At 34.7% G+C, this 20242-nt stretch overlaps 1 pseudogene; it reads right to left on the bottom strand.

The window, feature by feature from the left end:
* Nucleotides 1-10686: 10686 nt before the first annotated feature.
* On the bottom strand, nt 10687-16280 carry LOC133778237 (carnosic acid synthase-like; annotated as a pseudogene).
* Between the last annotated feature and the right edge of the window lie 3962 nt (nt 16281-20242).

Raw genomic sequence — 20242 nt, 5'->3', positions numbered from 1 at the left:
CGTTCCGGTTATCATCAGTTGAGGGTCAAAGAGGGAGACATACCAAAGACTCGTTTTCACACTAGATATGGGCATTATGAGTTCTTAGACATGTCTTTTGGATTGACTAATGCCCTAACTCCTTTTATGGATTTGATGAACAGGGTGTTCAAGGACTATTTGGACCAGTTTGTGATCATCTTCATCGATGATATCCTCGTTTATTCTTAGTCAGAGTCAGAACATGAGTAACATTTGAGATTGGTTCTACAGAGACTGAGGGAGCACAGATTGATTGCAAAGTTCAAGAAATGTGAGTTTTTGTTATCTCAGGTGTCTTTCCTTGGGCACATTGTCAGTAATGAGGGGATTCAGGTAGATTCAGCCAAGATTGAAGTAGTCAAAGATTGGCCAAGGCCAAAGAATGTTTCTGAGGTTAGAAGTTTCCTTGGATTGTAGGCTATTATAGACGTTTCGTGGAAGGGTTCTCAAATATTTCCACTTCATTGACTGAGCTAACTCGCAAGAATCAGAAGTTTGTGTGGTCAGACAGGTGTGAGAACAACTTCCAGGAATTGAAATAGAGGTTGATTACAGCTCCAGTTCTGAGTCTTCCAACAAATCAGAAGAAGTTTGTGATATATTGTGATGCCTCACATCAAGGTTTGGGTTGTGTTCTAATGCAGTCAGGGAAGGTGACTGTTTATGCTTCACGTAAGCTGAAGGAATATGAACAGAGGTACCCCACTCATGATTTGGAGTTGGCGGCTGTGGTCTTTGCTTTGAAGGTATGGAGGGATTACCTTTATGGGGATAATTGTGAGATCTATACTGACCACAAGAGCCTAAAGTACTTCTTCACGCAGAAAGACTTAAATATGAGACAAAGGCATTGGCTGAAGCTAGTAAAAGATTATGATTGTGAGATTTTGTATCATCCAATAAAGGCCAACATGGTAGTTGATGCTTTAAGCCAGAAGGGTCCGGGACAGATTTATAGTGTGAGGTTGAGGCAAGAGATTCTGGATGAATCTCATACTCCTCCTTATTCTTTGCATCCAAGCACCACGAAGATGTATCAGGATGTGAGATCACTGTATTGGTGGCCTGGGAGAAGAAGGATGTAGTGGAATATGTGGCTAAGTGCTTGACATGTCAACAAGTCAAGGCTGAGAATCAGAGGCCTGCAGGGTTATTGCAGCCTCTAGACATCCCATAGTGGAAATGGGAAGATATCGTGATGGATTTCATGGTGGGGTTACCCAGGACTGTTGGTCAACATGACTCAGTATGGGTTATTGTGGATTGCTACACCAAATTAGCTCACTTCTTATCAGTGAGGACTACTTATACAGTTGAATAGTACGCAAATCTCTATGTGTGAGAGATCGTGCGCCTCCATGGAGCACCGAGGTCGTTTGTGTCAGATCGGGACCCCACTTTCACTGCCAAGTTTTGGGAGAGTTTACAGAAGGCCATGGGAACACAGTTGAAGCTCAGTACTGCTTATCATCCTGAGATAGATGGACAAGCTGAGAGGAGGATCCAGATATTAGAGGACATGTTGCGAGCATGTGTGTTGGACTTTGGTGGATCCTGGAGTAAGTATCTACCTTTGATAGAGTTTTCCTACAACAACAACTATCAGTCGACCATTGGGGTGGCACCTTATGGGATGTTGTATGGTAGGAAATGCAGATCTCCCATTCATTGGGATGAGACAAGAGAAAGAAGATACTTGGGTCCTGAGGTAGTTCAGAGGACCAATGAGGCCATTGAGAAGATTAGAGCTCGGATGCTCACTTCTCAAAGCAGACAGAAAAGTTATGCAAATCCCAAATGCATGAATGTGGAGTTCCAGGTGGGAGACTATGTCTTCTTTAGAGTCTCGCCATGGAAAGGGGTGAGAAGATTTGGGAGAAGGGCAAGTTGAGCCCTAGATATGTAGGTCCATTTGAGATCCTGAAGAGGATTGGTCAGGTGGCCTACAGGTTGGCCTTACCACCGGCATTGTTGGTAGTGCATAACTTATTTCATGTTTCAGCACTTCGGATCTATGTATCTGATGTGACTCATGTCTTAAGTTACAAAGATCTGGAGCTTGAGGAAGATCTCTCCTATGAGGAACAGCCAATCCAAATACTTCACAGAAAGGACAATGTCTTCAAGAATAAAACGATACCTTTGTTTAATGTATTATGGAGGAACAACAAGGTCAATGAAGTGACCTAGGAGCTAGAGTCAGATATGCAGAATCAGTATCCCGAGCTGTTCAGGTAAATTTCGAGGACGAAATTTCTGTAAGGAGGGGATAGTTGTAATGCCCCAAAATCCCTAATGAGGTTTAATGGTTGGATTAGGAGGCTGGGAGGGCCATAATTGATTTATTATGTCATTAAATGATTATATGCATGATTATGATAATTATATTATTATATGATGATAAATGCATGCATGTGGGTCCATTTTTCATTATAGGGGTATTTTGGTAATTTGGTCCGTTGAGAGCATATTTGCATATTTTCATGCATCTTGGAGAATTATGGATGAGGCCACATTATTATGTGGATATGTTCGAGCTATTCGGCATGAGACGATATTTGAATACAAGTTAGCGGTTTGGTCATAACGGGGTTAATTTCGAGGCTTGGGTGAGTCTCGGGGTAATTTGATGATTAGTACATTACCAGGAATTAAAGGGTAATGGGATATGATTTATTAGCATTTGAGAATATTGGGAATAACGGGAATTGGAGGACATTAATTATAATTAACGAGATAGGCGGGAAAGGACGATTTTACCCTTGTTAGCCTTAAGAGCGAATTTAATGACCTAGGGGCATTTTGGTCTTTTGACCTAAGGTTATATATCAACTAGAAGGCTGTAGAAAAACTAAACCAAAAACAGAGCATTTTTCCTACTTCCCACGATCATCATTTCTTCTTCTTCTTCCTTTGAATTTTTGAAGTTCCAGTTGAGGATTCAAGCTAGGGAAGTAAGCCTTGAGGGTCTAGGATTGTGTTCTACCATTGAATAGGGTTCCATCTTGAGCTTGAGGTAAGACTCTAGCCATGGAAACTCTAGTTTTTACTCTGTTTTTCATTGATTTTCAATTGGGGTTCTTGGATTTGATAGTTGAGAATTCAAAGAAGTTTTTAGCAAAGTTTGATTAGGTTTTGATGCCTAGGACTTGTAGAATGGGTTTTGGGTTCATTTGTTAGTTTGGTTGAGGTTTGGGATCAGTTCTTGAAGATTAGAAATTGGAGAAGTCGAAGGGGAAAAACCAGGGCTGAATCACCTTGGTTCTAGCGCTACAGCGCTGTCCAAGGCAAGTCAGCCCTGCTTGTAGCGCCTAGGTACTCTTTTGGGTACTTTTGAGGGTTTTTGGCTCGGGGTTTCAATTCCTAGGGCTCGGGATCAAATCTACTAACAATCTTAGTACGATTCGAGGTCCCGGGAGTAAGGTTTATATCATGAATCTTTTATCATTGATTTCATTGATGGAGTTCCATATTTGGTTATGATTAGGTGACCGCTAAGGGATAAAAGGATCGATCGTTCTCAAGGGTCGTTTTTAACTTGGTTCACGCTTGAACCAAAGGTAAGAAAACTGCACCCCGTATGTGACATGCATGGTTTTTAATGAGGCATGTTGAGTGCTCTATATGTGGACATTGATTGCATATTAAATGCTTGGCAATCTTGCTTATCTGTGAATGGTACTGACTTATTAGTCAGAATCGGCAATGGTGTCAGTATTGACTGTGAAGCTGTGATTCATTAGTCAACTTTGGCAATAGTACTGAGCACTGGTCATATGGTATTGGCTTATGAGTCAAGAATGGTATTAGCATGTGTTAACGATAGCTGAAAAGATTAGATCAATAGACATAAGCATTATCATCATAAGCATGAAATGCTTGACCGACCTTAAGTTCGATGAAAACAAAAGTGTTTGTCTAGTCTAAGGGCTAGTTACTTAGAGCCAAAGACAAAAGGCTAAGGTGACTGACATGTGACATGGCTTAGGGAGCGAATCCCTAGAGATGGACTTATTAGCCATCTATTTAAGGAGCAGAACCCTAGAGATGGGCTTATTAGCCATCTATACAGGGAACAGATCCTTAGAGGTTGACTTATTAGTCACCTGCCCAAGGTTGTGACTCCATGGTCACTCATCTGATTAGGGTGCAGAGCTCTAGAGATAGACTTATTAGTCATCTATTCAAAATATGACTTAATAGTCACTTATCTAATTAGGGCTACACACCCCAACATGATTACTTGAATCTCGATACCATCTGATTAGGGCTACACGCCCCCACATGATTATTAGAAACTTGATATTATCTTATTAGGGCTGCAAGCCCAATATGATTATCATAATCATCAATTGATATTATATACATGCAGTAATGAGTTTTCTTGCTGAGCATTGACTCACGGGTGCTATGTGGTGCAGGTAAAGGAAAAGAAAAGCTCACCCACCCTTGAGTGGAGAGCTTAGGTGGCGATATGTACATATGCGGCCGCTTGACCACCACACCTCAGAGGAACTAGGGGTTAACCCTATTTTTGCCTCTTAGGTCAGCGGGTTGTAATTTTTACACAGTAATGACCGTTTTGGATTGTAAATAACTTGTAAATGCTTTTATCAGCTCATGTACAGTCTTATGTTTTAAATAAAATATATCATTTCTTTTTTATCACGATTTTTTTTCACCTCAGCTTATTAATAACACCTAGATGCAAGTTTATAACCAAATGAATCGGTTAGCGAGTTAAGCATGGTTTAAAGTTCACAGTAACGGTCTTGGAGTAACCAGGGCATATCAATCTTATACTTATTCTTATTTTCTACGTCCAGGCACCACGAATATGTACCAGGATTTGAAATTTTTATATTGGTAGCTTGGGATGAAGAGCGACGTGACTGAGTACGTGGCAAAGTGCCTGACCTGTCAGCATGTCAAGGCAGAGCATCAGAGATCGGTGGGGCTACTACAACCTTTGGGTATCTTAGAGTGGAAGTGGGTTGACATCACAATGGATTTTGTGGTGGGGTTGCCCAGGATAGTGGGCCAGCATGATTCAGTTTGGGTCATTATGGACCGGTATATGATGTCAACTCACTTTTTACTAGTGAGGATGAACAACACAGTTGACCAGTATACAAATCTCTATTTGAGAGAGATAGTACACCTTCATGGGACTCCGAGGTCTATCGGGTCTAATAGGGACCCAATCTTTACATCCAAGTTTTGGGGAAATTTACAGAAGACGATGGGTATACAGCTGAAGTTCAGTACAACGTATTATCCAGATATTGGAGGACATGCTGAGAGCATGTGTATTAGACTTTGAAGGGTCATGGAGTGAATATTTGCCTCTAATAGAATTTTCCTATAAAGGCAACTGCCAGTCGACTATTGGACTGGCACCTTATAAGATGTTGTATGGTAGGAAATTTAGATTGCTTATTCACTGGAATAAGATGGGTGAGAGGAAATATTTGGGCCTCGAAGCAGTTAAGAGGATCACAGAGACTATTGAAAAGATTAGAGCTTGGATGCTCGCTTCTTAAAATAGACAAAAAGTTATGCTGATCCTAAACACATGAACATGGAGTTTCAAGTGGGAGACTATGTCTTCCTCAAAGTTTCACCATGGAAATGAGTGAAGAAATTTTGGAAAAAGGGCAATTTGAGCCCTATATTTGTAGGACCGTTTGAGATCCTGGTAAGGATCGGTCGGGTGGCCTATACATTGGCCTTACCTTTGGAACTGTCGACCGTACACAATGTATCTCATGTTTCGACACTTTGGAATAATGTATCAGGCGTGACACATGTATTGAGTTACTATGATCTAGAGCTTCAGGCAGATCTCTCCTATGAGGAACAACCAGTCCATATACTAGACAGGAAGGACAAGGTCCTAAGCAACAAGAATATACATTTGGTTAAGGTATTATAGAGGAACAACAAGGTCAAGGAAGCGACCTAAGAACTAGAGTCAGTTATACGGGATCAGTATCCCAAGCTGTTTAGGTAAAATTTCAAGGAAGAAATTCCTGTAAGGAAGGAATAGTTGTAACGTCCCAAATTACCTAATAAGGCTTAGTGCCTTGATTAGAGGGCCAGAATGACAACTTATGGAAAATTATGTATTAATGTGATATATATGTGTATCATTATATGATTACATGAGTTATATTATAATATGACTAGATATGCATGTTTAGGTGTGTTAAATATGCATGTGAGTCCGTTTCTCATTAGAATGATAATTTTCGTAATTTGGCCTGTTACAAGTATATTTGGAATATATGTGATATATGTGTGAGACAACATTATTATATTAATATATTGAGGTTACTCGGCACGAGGCGATCCTAGGGAGCAAGTTAGCAGGAAAGTCATAAAGGGACCAATACTCGACTCAGGGTGAGTCAAGGGGTATTTTGGGTATTTAGTACATTACCAGGATATTAGGTAATGGGAATGAATACTCGAGGCTATATTTGGAGTTAGTGAGATTAGAAGGGAGTTTTGGGGATTTTGACCATTTTTCCCTCGGGGACGTTTTTGGGTACCCTGAGCCTTGGGATTTGCTTAAGGTTACTTGTACCCTAAGTAACCTCTCATAACCATATAATACAGAAAACTCTCTCGTTCTCTCCTCTATTCTCTTATTTCAGCTTGTTAGCATTTTTGAAGGAAACTCGAGTTTTAGAGCTCAGGTTCAAGCAAGGTTAGAGTCATAATGATTCTAGGGATGATTAAAAGCTTGATAGCGAGGGAATTTAGCTGGAAACAGATTTCACTGAGGTAATTCGAGCTCCTAAACTTCTGAGTTTTGTTTTCTTAAAGTTTCTTAAGTTTGATTGATTTTTTATGGTTAGGTGAGTTTTTGATCCATTTGTAAGTTGGGTTTTGATGGTTTTGAGTTGTTGAGTTGATTGGGAACTTTGTTTTTGGGATTTGGCTATGTTTGGATAGGTTTTTGGTGGGTTTTGGCTTGAGGAAAACAGAGAAAAAAACTCAGTTTTCATGTTGAATCGTGGCCTTGTTCTTGGGGCGTCGCGACTCTCATGAACGAGAAGAAGAAGGAGGTGTTGAACCTCCATTTGAGCTGCGACACTTGTAGGGGTGCGTTGAGGTGTGCGTGTTTAGAGAAGAGCCCTTCAGATTTCTAACTTGGGGCGGGTCGCGGTGCTTGAAGGGTTTTTGAGCCCCGGGAAGGTTTTGAGTGCAGGAACTCAAACCTAAGAGCTTAAGATCGATCCTACTACCAAGTTTAGTAGAATCTGACGTTCCGGAGGCTAGGACTCAGTCTGGAAGCCTTTATTTGCTCGTTATTGATGGGATTCTATACTTGGTTGTGACTAGGTTATCACTAGGGGCTCGGAACCAGGATTGTGCTCGAGGGTCGTTCATTCTTAACCTGTGCTTTGATCAAAGGTAAGAAAACTGCACCCAATACATGATGTACATGATTAGGGCTTGGCCCAGTTGTTAAACATGGATATGAATAGGGCATGGGCCCCTGAGAATGTGCATTATTATGATTATGCCTGTGATTATTTATTAAGCATGTTGAATGCTATGTATTTGGATATTTGGTATATGATATATATGCTTGTCTACATTATCTGGTTGAAAAGACTTGACTTATAAGTCAAGAACGACAATAGTGTGTTGAGCGCTGGTCGAAAGCATTGACTTATGTCAAGGGCGACAATAGCGCGTTGACCGCTGGTCGATATGGTTAGGCTAATCAGGAGTGCATCATACGCTTGTCCAACTCAATGGTCGTGGAAAATTCAGCGCTAAGTACACTGGGCCAGCTCCAAGGCTGGTTATACAGAGGATAGGGCAGTTGGCCCTGGATAACTTATTAGTCCCATATCCTAGGGCTGGGCCACGTTATGATAAGCCTAATCAGGAGCGCATCATATGCTTGTCCGACCCATTGGTCGTGAAAACCTAAAGCGCCAAGTACGTTGGGCCAATTCCAAGGCTAGTTATATAGAGGATAGGGCAATGGGCCCCGGGGTGACTCATTAGTCCCATATCCTAGGGCGTTGAGCCCCATTATGATTCATTAATCATTTAATTCGAGCAGTTGGCCCCCATATGATGATGTAGTCATTTATATGAATGGTATGCATGCATGAGTATGGTTATTACTGCTAGGCATGCTTATTATGATTTGATAACGTGTTATTAACTGCTTATGAGCATGTTTAAGTTTTCTTGCTGAGCCTTGGTTCACAGGTGCTATGTGGTGCAGGTAAGATCAAAAGGAAGCTAGACCATCTATAAGTTGGAGAGCTTCGATGACAATGTGTACATATGTGGCTACTCGACCACCACGGATTGGATTTCTCAAAGGAACTAGGGTCAAACCCTATTTTGCCGCTTAGGTCGGCTGGTTGTAACTTTTCAATTGTAATTAACCTTTTGAAATGTTAGTTTGGGATCCCATGTATGGAAGTAAACATTTTAGTGAAACAGCTATCCCTTTTGACCAAAATTTTTATGCCTAAACCATTAATCACGTTTAGTTACACGGTTATGGCCAAATGACCCGTTTAGCGAGTCTGGTACTATTTAAAATACACAATGTAACGGTCCTTGATTAGGGAGGACGTTACAATTAAGCACTACTGTGGCAGCTTTTTCCAACTAATCACATTTATTTTAAGAGAATTGCTAAGGGGCACCAGTGATGCCCAACACTACAAGGAGGTGGCACATCGCTATTGGTGCAATATTGGGTCTCACATATTTGAATTTAATAAGTATTATGGGGTATCGATAACTAATTATGAAGTGTCACTTCATATGGTGTTGGCTACCTTAATGTGCTAAATATCAACACTCTTATTTTAAATTAGACTTCACTAATTTTTGGTAAAGATATTACTTCATGAGAAGCAGAACCCGAGAGCAAGAGAACTTTGTAGAGGGTGGGGTTTTGTTAGATCTTCCTCTCGTTTATCTTTTCTGCCTCTTTCTCCATTTCGTTTCTACACTACGTTTGATCTTCACCACCACATACTATTCACACACCTCTCCACTTAAGACTAATGATAAGTAATCTCATTTACAACTTTTCTTCACCACTACAAAAACATCCTTTTAGGACACTCACCTAGATGCGAGTCCTAAAAACAGCTCCTGGACTTTTTAGGACTCGCGTTGCGAGTCCTTAAATAATTTCTTTTAGGGCTCACGGAGCGAGTCCTAAAAACCATGTGTGTCCTAAAAAAGTTTAATTTTATTTTTAACAAACACATCCTGAAATTTTTAGGACACTCATTGCGAGTCCTTAAAGAATCTTTTTAGGACACTCATTGCGAGTCCTAAAAACTTATGTGTGTCCTAAAAGTTTGAATTTAAAAAAATCACAAATTCTCTCCAATCTCCTAGACTTTTTAACGCGAGTCCTAAAAACGGATGCGTGTCCTAAAAACAAATTAAAGTTTTATAAATAACTAAATTAAAACCAAAAAAATAAATCCACACTCAGCTCCTTCTTCTTTCTCTCTCCTCTCTCTCCTTCCCCCTCTCTCGCATGAAACTTTGCCAAGCCCAACCGCCGTCATCCCCGCCGCCACCAGCAACACGCGTTGGCCAGGGAGGTTCGGAGGCCACCGAAGCTTCGACCCCCGCGAGCTCGAGCCCTCACGTGCCACCTAAGACAGAAAACAGAGCCTTCGATTTTGGGTTTTCCCAAAGTTTCCGACGAGATTCCGACTACCTTGGGTCGTTGTGAGTTGAGCCACCACCACCATCGTACTCAACACTTTCATGCGAGCAAAACCCAACCAAGGATCGAGTTAGAAGTCTCCAGATTTCATTTTTGGTGTTCGTTAGAATCTATGGGGTCCGAAACCTTTTACCTCCAATCCGGCCACCACATTCGGTTCCACAAAGAACCACCACTGCCACGACGTTCCCCGAGCCTTAGGCTTCGAAAGTCAATCACTATTTTCTAAAACCAAAGTCATAGGGTGGTGGCGCCGCCACTGTCACCGGAGCTCCGGTGGGAGCTTTGGCTACCAATTCATTTTTTTAAAAATAAAACTTTTTAGGACTCGCACTCACAACCTAAAAAACCTTATTTGTAGAAGTGCTTTCTATGTTTTTGATCGAGTTCACTTTTTTTTTTTTTGTGGCTCTAAATCAAGTTCTTAGTGTTGATCGAGTAAATAGACCCTAAGGAGAAGTAGTCTCAATTTCTATTTTTTCTTTTCTATGGTTTTGATCGAGTTTCTTCAGTTGTTTTCTTTCTTTTTATGGATCGAGTGCCTTTTGTTGATAGAGTAAGTAAACCTACTTCTAAGTGATCACATTACACACAAGAAAATATATTAATTTCACCGACTACTTTTCATTTCAGAACTGCTAAGGGGCACTACTGGTGTCCAACATCATAAGGAAGTGGCATACCGCTATTGGTGCAATTCAATATCGGGTCCCATTTATTTGAATTTAATAAGCATTATGGGATATCGCTAACCAATCATGAGGTGTCACCTCATGTGGTGTTGGGCACCTTAAGGTGCCAAATAGAAACACTCTTTTCATTTATTAATGCACTTGCACATAAACTTTTTCACAACAAAAAAGAACTTTTTCACAACAAAAAAGAAGAGAGACAATTATTTAAATAAATAAGATTGGGAGAAATTACGCTAAGGCAGAAATAGAATAGTTTACTACACATAACTTGCTGCTTCAAATCACACCATTGAATCTTACATCCACGTCTAAGAAAAAAGCCTAACACTGAGGGGCAAAAGAGATGCTTAATTAAGGCATATACTTGGTGAACAATATTTTATGATGCGAATTGCACTAGTACGTGTGCAAGGGACCTGTCCAAAAGGGGATTACATCCATCCAAACTATTTATACATTTATATAAAAGACTTTATAATATCTGAACATTGAAGTAGTGATCTACTCATAAAGTGGTGAATTCGAAAATCTTGGAGTAGGAATGGCAACTAGAGGTATCTTCTTCTTCAACACAATCCCAAATTTCTCTGCAACATCCATTTTCTCTCCTTGAGGCAATTCCCAGTTAAAAGAATGCAAAAGAGTAGCTAGTAAATGCAACACCGACCTCTCAGCCATGGCTATCCCTGCGCATATTCTTCTACCAGACCCAAATGGGAAGTAATTGAAGTCACTTCCACTGAAGTCCCATTTGCCATTGTTCAAGAATCTGTCTGGATCAAACTTGAGTGGATTTTCCCAAATGGAAGGATCTCTATGTATGGCCCAAACGTTGGGGAAAACTCGAGAGCCTTTTGGAATGGTGTAGCCTCCCACAGTGCAACTTTCACTTGGGCAGTGAGGCACTAAGAATGGTAAGACTGGGTGCAGCCTCAGAGTTTCTTTCATCACAGCATGCAAGTAAGGTAACTTGTGAATGTCAGACTCCTCTACTGTTTTGTCTTTGCCAATTACGGCTTCTATCTCTTGCTGGGCTTTCTTCAAAATCTCTGGGTGGCTCATGATTTCAGCCATGGCAAACTCCATTGTATTAGATGTTGTGTCACTCCCACCCACTACCATATCCTGTTCACAGACAACCAACATCATGAAAACTGTTCGTCAAATATCATTGTGATTTTTTGAAGCCATTAATATCAGTTATTCAGCAATAAAGATGACAACTTGATTTAGCATGGGATTGTAATGTAATGATTTATTCTAACTATGACTTTTTATCGTTTTAAATAGTGCGAGTCATGTAGATTTTTTTTAGGAAAGTCTTGTAGATCTACCTCTTAATTTAAAAATAAAAAGGTATATATTGAGTTATGTATTAAAAATAAATAAATAGTTAGACTAAATCTTTAAAATTTAAAATTTAAATAGATATAAAAAAAAGTTAAATTTATCGTTTTAAAAACAAATATAGGTATTTATCGTTTTAAATCCAATAAAGGTATTTAAATTTTTTTTAATAAAAAACTTATAATTATATTAATAAATAGAAAGTAAGAAATTTATTTGAGTATTTGGTAATTATATTTTTTTTAAAATTTACTTTTAATAAATAAAAATTATTATTATACTAAAAATAATATATATAAATATAATTATGAAATAAAAATGGTTAACAAATCAAAATAGTTCTTATATTCAACTCCACTAATCATGGGGTTTAGTGCAAAATGACCATTAATAGTGTGTGAAAATAAGTAAATGTCCATGTTTTTAATTTTGTAGTAAAATAGTCTAACCACATTTTTATTATTACATATTACAAAATATGCTGTTTTAGGAAATTACTATTTTATTCTAAATATTTTAATATTATGGTATATGTATATTTATTTTGTTTAATTAGTTTTTAGAGGAAATTACATTTTATATATGATTCTTAATACAGTGTGCAAAAATATGGTTTTTTTTTTCAAAAAAAGTTATTCTATGGTTTTTATTAAGAATTTTCACTTTTATGGGTTTATTTTCCCATATTTTTGTATGAAAGTTGGTTTATGCCATAGTTTTTACTCTTAATCAAGTTTTATTATTTTGGAATGGTATGTTTGTAATTTTTTTTTTTTTTTGCTTATTTGCTTATTTGATTTTTTTATATTACTAATTTTAGATTAAATTTTTCTTTGGTTGTTTTGCCTTTTATTTAATATGAATTGTGTTTAAAATTATTTATTATTTATTATAAACATTTTTTCTTTTTTTTTTAGATTTTACGTTTTTTTAAAATACTGGGTAAGGTAACCAGTTACTTAATTGATCTTTGACAGTTATGTAAAAAAAAATCCTAGAGCTAGGTTAAATAACATGTACTAGGAGGGGTAACCAATTATCCTGAGAGGAGTAACTTTCTGTCATAAGAAGGGCAACTAGTTACCATAAGAAGGGTGACAGGTTACTCATATTAAATATGAAAAGAAACATCAAATTTGGGGGAAAAAGATGAAGAACGCTTCATTAAAAATGAATAAGAAATAACTATGATTTTAGTAACATAGGTAACCAGTTACCATAAAGAACCTAGAAATATACACACACAACAGAATGTGAAGGTAACCAGTTACCCCCAGAAATATACACACAAAGAACAGGAAGGTAACCGGTTACCACAGAGCTGAAGATAAAAAAATAAAAATAAAAATCAGATCTGCCCCCTTTTCCCTTCTCTCCCATCTTCTTCATATAATTTTTTTTCTAAATTTGAGTGCTATCATCAGGGTAACTGGTTACCCATTCATATTTTTATTAGCTTTTTTTTCCAAATTTTGATGTTCCTATAAGGGTTACAGTAAAAAGAAAATGCTGAAAAAATTAATTTAATTTTTTTTACATATAGTGGAAAAAAATATAAAAAAAATACGATAATAAATAAAAAATAGTAAAATAATTATGTAATGTTAAAATATGTGTGAAAAAAAGGGAAAAAAAGATAAAAGAATAAGTACAAAAGATGAAGGAAAAAGAAACTAAAAAAATATGAAAAAAACAAAACAAAACAAAAGAAATGATGAAGGAAAAAAAAAAGATGAATGAATAAAAATGAAAAGAAGAAGAAAAAAAATAATGGAAAATGAAAAGAAAAAAATATGAATGAAAAAATTGGTATAAAAAAATAAAAAATGGTAGAAGAAAAAAAGTCATATTTGTGAAAAAAGAAAAAAAAATGAAATGAGAAAATAATAAATACAAAAAAAAAAGAAAAAAAAGAAAGAAAACTGAAAAATATGAACAATAAAACAAAATAATACAAATAAAAAAATGAGAAGAAGAATGGAAAAATAAAAAGAAAAAAAAAAGGAAAAAATTGGTAGAAAAAAGAAAAAAAAAAGAGGAAAAAAAGAAAGAAAAAATAACTAAAAATTCTATTAAAAAATGAAGGAAAAAAATAAAAAAATTGAAAAAAATTAAAATAAAACTACCTTCAAAATAAAAAATATATATATATAACTATGATAAAAAAAAAATGTAGCATTTTTATATTTTAGTTAGCTACTAATTGTGTTTCTCATATTTTAATTTTTTTCTTTAATAAATTTTCCTTTAAAATTAAAAAATATATAATTATCATATTTTTGCACATTGATAGTATAAAAGTCATATTTTTTTTAAAATTCCCTAGTTTTTATTTTAAAGTTATTTTGTTTTTTTTTTTTACTTTTTTTTATGGGTTGTTGAATTATATATCATACTATAAAATACATATACTGAGTTGAAAAATAATATACCAACAAAACTTACAAAATTATTACTAAAAAATGTATATACTATGCTAAAAAAAAGTATATCTATTATTTGTATATATCATGATACAAAATTATATATTATCATTATGTATAATAAAATAGAAACTATATCATAAAAAAAAATGATGTACCATACCACAAAAAACATATACAATAATTAGAAAAATAATATACCAACCCATAAAAAAAAACTTTAAAAAATCAATATAACTTTAAAATAAAAACTAATTAAACAAAACTAATATACATATATCACTATATTAAAGTCATACGCTTCTAAATAAATAAAAAATCATAGAAAATGACAATTTTGATAATCAACAATGTAAAAATGTTATTTTTCTACAATTTTAAAACTGAGGAGATTAGCTTCTTCATGTTATTGTTTTGCGTCATTTAGTATAATTACTCTACTACACATTGAGTTATTAAAAACTCAAAAATTAATAGTTGATAGATAATGCAATCAATTACATTTTTATAAATATATTTCAAACATTAAATTCATATTCTTATTTTATAATCACAGTTTTTTAAAATATATTTTTTAAATTGCAAACTAATCTAGATCCTTATATTTTTATAATATGGATAATTAAAAATATATATGGATAAACATTGCAATTATAATGATATTTTTATAGTTAAAGGAAATATTTGGAATGATTAAAAATATAATATTTAAATAATTAAAAAAAATAGAAAAACTACTATTGTGTAATATAAAAATTTAACATAAAATAATCAACAGTGTATAGGATAGAAGAGCTTATCGGAATGCTCCCTTAGTCGTAAATCGAATAAAGAATGATGTGGTTACTGTAAATGAAAAACTGACTACGTACCTCTACTCGTTTACTTTCTCAATAAATAAAGAAAAAGAACACTTGAACGAAAAAAAAAATTATTTGCATATAGTTTCAGTTTGTTCGGAAACTTGTTACTAATATAAATTTGTTTGTTAATGTGTTAAGAAATTAATTAGCCATTTAAGCACCTAAAATTGCATAAGTAAAGTCTCAGGTTAAGATGATAAAAACACAGCAATATATTATCATATAGATAGAAAATATATGTACCATAAGCAGGGCTTTGACATGGATCATCGTCAACTTCTTCTTTCAACTCCAACAAATACTGCAAGAAATCTTTGCTCTTACTATTACTTCCTTCCAATCGTTGAGCTATCATATCCTCGAAAATCTTATCGAATTTAAGAACCAGCTTATTCATCTGCTTTGCCACTCCTTGCAGATCAAACCGAGCCAGACCCGGATAGAAGTCCGACACATTGGGCTTACCAATAAGCTCAGTCATCTCAGAAACAATCTGCCGAAACTCCGCACCCAACCCAGCTCTCTCGTCTCCCTCCACAGCCCCACCCCAAAGCATGTTCGTAACCATGTTCAGCATAGTCAGAAACAGCTGCTCCCCAACGTTGACCGGAGACCCGACCCGACTGTAAAAGTACCCAACAATCTTCCGAACCTCCCGGCGCCGAAGTCCGTAGACGGAGTCCAAGGTGGCGTTGCTGAGCATCTTGAGAACGGAGACTTTTCTCAGCATGCGCCATTCGGCTCCGTACGGGGTCCATGTGATGTCGTATCCGCCATAGGTGGCGATGCGGGCGGAGACTGGGACGTCGCGGTTGGCGAAAACGACGTCGTTGTCTTTCAAAGCTTGTCGGGCCAGAGATGGTGAGGCGATGACTAGACCGACCTTGTTTCCCAGCTGAAGCTTCATTATTGGGCCGTGGATTTGGGCCAAGCCCGTGAAGTATGTGTGGAGCTCCGGCTCCAGAGATAGAAGGTTGCCCAATAAGGGCAGCCACGTGGGCCCGGAGGCAACGGCGGCGAGGCCCGATTAGGCCGTAATTTGAAATATATGATGAGGAGGAGGACGACGGCAGCCGAGAGAGTGACGAACACGCGTGTGAAGTTGTCATTGTTATTTTGGAGGTCTTTTAAGAAGCTTAGGGAACTCATGATGGGTTGTGCCATGGTGAATGTGTAAAAGAATGAGTCAATCTTTAAGTGTGTGGTAACGGCAGAAGGACATATTTGTACTCCGGCTTTATTTTTATTTTTTTCTGATATTTTGTACAATTATTTGTCTCTATCTTATATTATATGATAAATTATTTTTAAAATTTATTATTCTCTAAAATAGTTTAAATACACATTTAAATTTAATTTTAATAAATAAAAAATTAAATATAATAATATGGTTATTAGATAGAATAATTTTATTTTTGTTCTGAATCATTAGTTTAATAAATTATTTATGATTTTATTTTTAAAAAAATTACTAAAATCAGATGTATGAATCCGTTTAAAGAATTTTACAAAATACAATATCTAAAAAATAATTTATTTAAACAAGATTCAAACAAATAATAAATCAAAATACAATTTCAAAAAATATATAAACCTTTTTTTCTTAGTAATATAAAAAGAAAAAATTGACCCATCATTGTAATCACTCAACATGAACCTGAAATTCTTTTGTCATACTTTTTTTTTTTCCTTTCATGGTTTACATTTAGTTTGTATAGATATTTTTGTAGAAGAGTAAAACATGCATATGCACATACATTGTTTTCGTTAATATTTTAAGTAATAATATTGATATTGGGCACTTATGGTCCTATCGTTGCCATTTTTTTTCCACCTAACTCTCTTTCTAATTACAACCCTCACAAAATTAAAAAAATTAAAAAAAAAAATAATACCCCTTCTTAATTTTAATTTGTACAAATTACCCTTTCATACACAAAATTAAAAAAAAAAAAAAAAAAGCAAAATCTTTCTACACCATTCTCTATTAAAATAATATACAAAAATTGACACGTCTCCCTATTAAAAATAAATTTACAAAAAAATTATTATTTTAAACACAAAATTAAAATAAATAATATTTAAAAAAAAAACCAAAAACCTAACTCATAAACACGCGTGAAACTGTCATTGTTAATTTGGTCTTTTGAGAAGCTTAGTGAAATGATGGGTTATGTCCAAGGTGAATGTGTACGGAGAAAGAATAAAGAGTTTCTTCCGTTTATGGTTTACATTTATTTTGTGTAGATATTTTTGTGGAACAGTGAGAGACACATATACACATACTTCGTCTATTTTAATAATTTAGGTGATCCTCCTATCCTTGCCTACCTCTCTTTCTTAATTACACCCTCCTAAATTTTAAAATTTTCTTTTCAGACCCCTTACTAATTTTTCTTTGTTACAAAATATTACTTTAATTTAAACAAAAAACAAAATCTTTCTACACCCATGTTTTTATTAAAATAATAAAGAAAAACTCATACATCTTCATATTTTAAAAGAAAAATTAATTACAAAATTTAATTTGTATTCTCATAAACACAAAATAAGAACATTTTAAAAAAAAATTAAAAACTTACCCCATAAAAGAATTGCTAAACTACTTTCATGTTTGTATTGTAAGAAAACTTGAAATATATACAAGAATAAATTTTAACATTTATAATTTATTTTATATTTGTTATTTAGTTTGTGTTAAAAAAAATGTATGTGAAGAAATATAATTATTGTTAAATAACTAATAAGGATATTTGTATAAAGTTAGAGTTTTTAGCCGTAAAAATACTCAATATTTTTACATTATTCATTTTTATATTCAATTTTTTTTTGCGGAATATACTCAAACCTCCTAAAAGTCTCTCTGTCACTACTCACTCATTAACAATGCTAGCAGTGTTTATGTAGCCATTGACGGGACCTAACATAATTGATGTGGCATTGCTACATAATTATTTTAAATAAAATTAATTTAAATAATATTTATTATTATTTTTTTGGTAAAATAATATTTAATTATTAAATATATATTTTTATAATTAAAATCAAATAATATTTTAATTATAACATCAATTAAATAAAAATTAATGAATATAATAAAAAAAACAATCATCAATCTAATTTCTCATTTTCCCAAAGCATCTTCTTTTTCTTTTGGAACATTTACATCGTAACACATATGTAACAAAATAATACTAATTATGTTGCTATTTTTTATATACCAAGATATTAATATTAAATAATATAAATAACCAACATTATTAATTTATTTTCTAATTAATTATACCCATTATATTTTAATCAATATACAATCCTCTTAAATACCATATTTATAATATCAACTCAAAAGCAATTACATAATTAAAAAAGAAAATTGTGGTTGAATCAAAGAAAAAGATATGTCTATTGGAAATGAATAAATGATCAGTTTTTATTGCCGCATTATTATTATTATTATTATTATTATTATTATAACATGATTAGTAGTGTTTGATGTAACTTTCAAGTATATATCCAATAGTTTTTATTACATATTATTTTATTGACTATTATTTAGTATTCAAATTGCATGATTGAGAATATATACTATATGGTATCTTTCTACTCTATGTAGTATCATTTGTGTTATACCAAAAATTTTATTCCACTAACTAGTATCCAACATACTATTTATTTAAGAAACCAGCACTTTGGATTGATTCCGATTTTTATTTGGCAATTTTTTTAAGTTAGGACCTGTTTTATACTATAAATATATATATATATATATATATATGTTTTTGCTTGAAAATTTTGAGAAATTATGGAGTAAGAAAATATTGTTCGGTAGGACTTTTATTTTGTGGTATTTATAAATTTATATTGTCAAGTTTTTTCTACTAATGGTATCCAAAAACTATGGTATTTATAAACATAGCTTTTTTGGTCCATTTTTCTTCCGAGATGTTTTTGGGTTGGATACTTAATGAGATTTTTTCTACTAATTAGTATCTAAAGCATAGTATTCACCTTTTAGTCTAATTGTTTACTCTTTTGGTATACTTTTTGGTGTTAAAGTTTTATAATGAGTTTTTTTTTCTTTCTACTATTTAGTATTCAAAACATAACATTGATTGATTTTTGTCTATTTTTTACTAACTGTTTACCCTAAAAACGGCTGATGATGACGTAGCGAGGATTTATCACACATGGTTGACACGTGGCCAAAGTACTGCTCAACTATCAACCAGAAGCACACCGTTTCATCAGGGTTAATTTTTAATATGACTAGGCTGGTCATATAACCTGATTTATCTCCTTCTTAAACTGTAATCTTATAATAACTGCATTGAATATTTCTTCATTATTATCTTGATACGCGATTATTAAGGAAAGTTAGGGCACGTTGGCATATGTAACCCTCCTTGAGCCTATAAATATAAATGAAATAGCTCAAGGAAGGCACTTTTGATTCCTGAATCTTTTTGCTAAGACAGAGAAAAAGAAAGAGTTATAGTGCAATTATCCATCGTTTTATTGTATTTCTTCCAAAGTTTGTGAAACTCAAGAACCTTAGTTCTTTGATCACTGCTTTGAGATTCAATCTTAATAATAGCACTAAGTGGACATAGGTCATTACCATCTTTTAGGGTCGAACCACTATAAATCATTGGTGTTTTCTTCTCTTCCATTAGATCATCTTTCTTATTTGTTGTTTTATCCTTTGTCGTATATTTGACTCTGCGTCGTTGGCCAAATCATGGGTCAACATTCTGGTGCTTTCATTGAGAGTTTGACAAAAAATTGTGAAAAAATCTAATGGTGAAAGCATCCAAGAAGACTGGACAGGCTGCTGACGCTGCACGGTCCCAACCTCCTCTACCAATATGGCCTGAGAATGAACCACATGTGGAGTTCGATGAGGATGAATTAGATTCTGAAACACTAAGGGCAACGCTAGGAGTGTTGCAAGATGAGTTGGCTAATCTAAGGGCCAATCAGGAGAATGCTGCGGAGACGATGGCGCTGCAGCAAAGGGAAATAGAACACCAGCGCCATGAGCTGAGTGAGCGGCAGGCGGAAATGGATCATCAGCAGAGAGATGCCATGGCCGCCCTTGAAGCAGCCATTCAACTGGCTAGGAGTCAGGCTGTGCCAGCCTCCCAGCTAGATCAACCA

This window comes from Humulus lupulus, chromosome 5 (assembly GCF_963169125.1).
Source record: "Humulus lupulus chromosome 5, drHumLupu1.1, whole genome shotgun sequence".
Lineage (NCBI taxonomy): Eukaryota > Viridiplantae > Streptophyta > Magnoliopsida > Rosales > Cannabaceae > Humulus > Humulus lupulus.
The sequence above is the reverse complement of the archived record's forward strand: the minus strand, read 5'-3'. Positions and strand labels throughout refer to the sequence as shown.